The 2968-nt window shown below is 60.2% G+C and overlaps 1 long non-coding RNA gene across 1 annotated transcript in view; it reads left to right on the forward strand.

Annotated features, from left to right (window-relative positions):
* The first annotated feature begins 2469 nt into the window (after nt 1-2469).
* Nucleotides 2470-2968, forward strand: part of LOC132388448 (uncharacterized) — a 1876-nt gene continuing 1377 nt past the window's right edge. Inside the window, exons 1-2 of the long non-coding RNA XR_009510236.1 lie at nt 2470-2514; nt 2704-2760. This is a non-coding gene — a long non-coding RNA (uncharacterized LOC132388448). The remainder of the gene's footprint in view (nt 2515-2703; nt 2761-2968) is intronic.

The raw sequence follows: 2968 nt of genomic DNA on the forward strand, positions 1-2968 counted from the left end.
CCCACCGTTCACGGTGTGTGTCCCACCCTCGTACGCCGAGGTCCCCCTGTCCCTCGACACTCCCCACCGATCACAGTGTGTGTCCCACCCTCGTACGCCGAGGTCCCCCCGTCCCTCGACACTCTCCACCATTCACGGTGCGTGTCCGACCCTCGTACGCCGAGGTCACCCCCGACCCTCGACACTCCCCACCATTCACGGTGCGTGTCCGACCCTCGTACCCGAGGTCCCCCCCATCCCTCGACACTCCCCCACCGATCACTGTGTGTGTCCTACCCTCGTACGCCGAGGTCTCCCCGTCCCTCGACACTCCCCACCATTCACGGTGCGTGTCCGACCCTCGTACGCCGAGGTCACCCCGACCCTCGACACTCCCCCACCGTTCACGGTGTGTGTCCTACCCTCGTACCCCGAGGTCCCCCCATCCCTCGACACTCCCCACCGTTCACGGTGTGTGTCCTACCCTCGTACCCCGAGGTCTCCCCATCCCTCGACACCCCACCGTTCACGGTGTGTGTCCTACCCCTCGTACCCCGACGTCTCCCCATCCCTCGACTCTCCCCCACCGTTCACGGTGTGTGTCCTACCCTCGTAACCCGAGGTCTCCCCATCCCTCGACACCTCCCACCGTTCACGGTGTGTCTACTACCCTCGTACGCCGAGGTCTCCCTGTTCCTCCACACTCCCCACCGTTCACGGTGCGTGTCCTACCCTCGTACCCCGAGGTCCCCCCTTCCCTCGGCACTCCCCACCATTCCCGGTGCGTTTCCCACCCTCGTACCCCGAGGTCCCCCCGTCCCTCGACACTCCCCACCGTTCACGGTGTGTGTCCGACCCTCGTACGCCGAGGTCTCCCTGTCCCTCGACACTCCCCACCGTTCACGGTGTGTGTCCGACCCTCGTACGCCGAGGTCCCCCTGTCCCTCGACACTCCCCACCGTTCACGGTGTGTGTCCCACCCTCGTACCCCGAGGTCCCCCCGTCCCTCGACACTCCCCACCATTCACGGTGCGTGTCCTACCCTCGTACCCCGAGGTCCCCCCTTCCCTCGACACTCCCCACCATTCACGGTGTGTGTCCTACCCTCGTACGGCGAGGTCCCCCCGTCCCTCGACACTCCCCACCGTTCACGGTGTGTGACCTACCCTCGTACACCGAGGTCCCCCCTTCCCTCGACTCTCCCCACCATTCACGGTGCGTGTCCCACCCTCGTACCCCGAGGTCCCCCTGTCCCTCGACACTCCCCACCGTTCACGGTGTGTGTCCGACCCTCGTACGCCGAGGTCCCCCTGTACCGAATACATTGAAAATGGATGAATATGGGCAATTTGTGGATATCAGTTGTGTTATCCATTTGAAAACTATGTTAGTTTATTCGGCACTACTTTGTAGCTGAACGACCTGTTTACTGCCTTTGTTGCTATCTGTCCCCCGCTCTCACCCCCTCACACCCGCACCCTGCCCCCTCTAACTCACTGTCTCCCTCTGTCCCCACACATTCCCCATCCCCGCACCTCCCTGCCTCCCTTCCATCTTCTCCCTCTCACCCACATCCACCTCTTTCCCGTTTCACATCTCTCTCTCCACACCTGCCTACCACCCTCCCCGTCCCTCACACTCCTCTCCCCCTCCCCCATCTCCGTCCGCTTCTCCTTCCGCCACTCCCCTCCCCGTCCAGCTCCCTCCTCCTATCTCCCCCCCTCCCCTTCAAACCCCCGCCACTCCTCTCTCCCCCTCCCTCCCCTTCCTCTCACCCCCCTCTCTTTCAGTACAGGAGCAGGGAGGTTCTACTGCAGTTGTACAAGGCCTTGGTGAGACCGCACCTAGAATATTCTGTGCAGTTTTGGTCCCCTGATCTGAGGAAAGACATTCTTGCCATAGAGGGAGTACAGAGAAGATTCACCAGATTGATTCCTGGGATGGCAGGACTTTCATATGAAGAAAGACTGGATCGACTAGGCTTATACTCACTGGAATTTAGAAGATTGAGGGGGGATCTTATTGAAACGTATAAAATTCTAAAGGGATCGGACAGGCTAGATGCAGGAAGATTGTTTCCGATGCTGGGGAAGTCCAGAACGAGGGGTCACAGTTTAAGGATAAAGGGGAAGCCTTTTAGGACCGAGATGAGGAAAAACTTCTTTTCACAGAGAGTGGTGAATCTGTGGAATTCTCTGCCACAGGAAACAGTTGAGGCTGGTTCATTGGCGATATTTAAGAGGGAGTTAGATATGGCCCTTTTGGCTAAAGGGATCAGGGGGTATGGAGAGAAAGCAGGTACGCGGTTCTGAGTTGGATGATCAGCCATGATCGTACTGAATGGCGGTGCAGGCTCGAAGGGCCGAATGGCCTACTCCTGCACCTATTTTCTATGTTTCTGTGTTTCCCCCGCAGTTCGGGCAAATGGCCTCGGGGATCTCCAGCGCTCTGCTGGGTCTGCTGATCCTGTTCATCGCCCGGTGGCAGCTGGGTTACGCCATGCTGGTCGGCACTCCCTGGTGGACGGGCGTCATTGTGAGTGCGGGCTGGGCCGGGTCAGCGAGGAGGGAGGCGGCCACGAGGGAGAGGGGGCGGAGGGGGAGGCGACGGACGGGCGATGGAGAGGGAGGGCTGAGGGAAAGGAGGGGGAGAGGGGGCGGTGAGGAGGGCGGGAGGAGGGAGTTACACCTGCTCAGAATTGATCGCCTGACGCGGTTTATTCAGTCCACAGTGGCCGGGATGTTAATCAAGGCTGTTCACAAGTCTCCAAACAAATCCACGGTGAGTTTGCAGTTCCCTGCGTCCGTATCCTCCACCCCCTCTCTCCCCTCCCCCTCTCTCTTTCTCTCCTTCGCCCTTCTCTCTCTCCAGCCTTCTCTCTCTCTCTTCTTCCCACTCTCCCTCCTCCTTCTCTCTTCTCCCCTGCCTCTCTCTTTCTCCCTCTCTCCTTCTCCCTTCCCGCTCTCTCCTCCTCCAGTCTCTCCCCCTC

The sequence above is a fragment of the Hypanus sabinus genome, unplaced genomic scaffold, assembly GCF_030144855.1.
Source record: "Hypanus sabinus isolate sHypSab1 unplaced genomic scaffold, sHypSab1.hap1 scaffold_326, whole genome shotgun sequence".
NCBI classification, from domain to species: domain Eukaryota; kingdom Metazoa; phylum Chordata; class Chondrichthyes; order Myliobatiformes; family Dasyatidae; genus Hypanus; species Hypanus sabinus.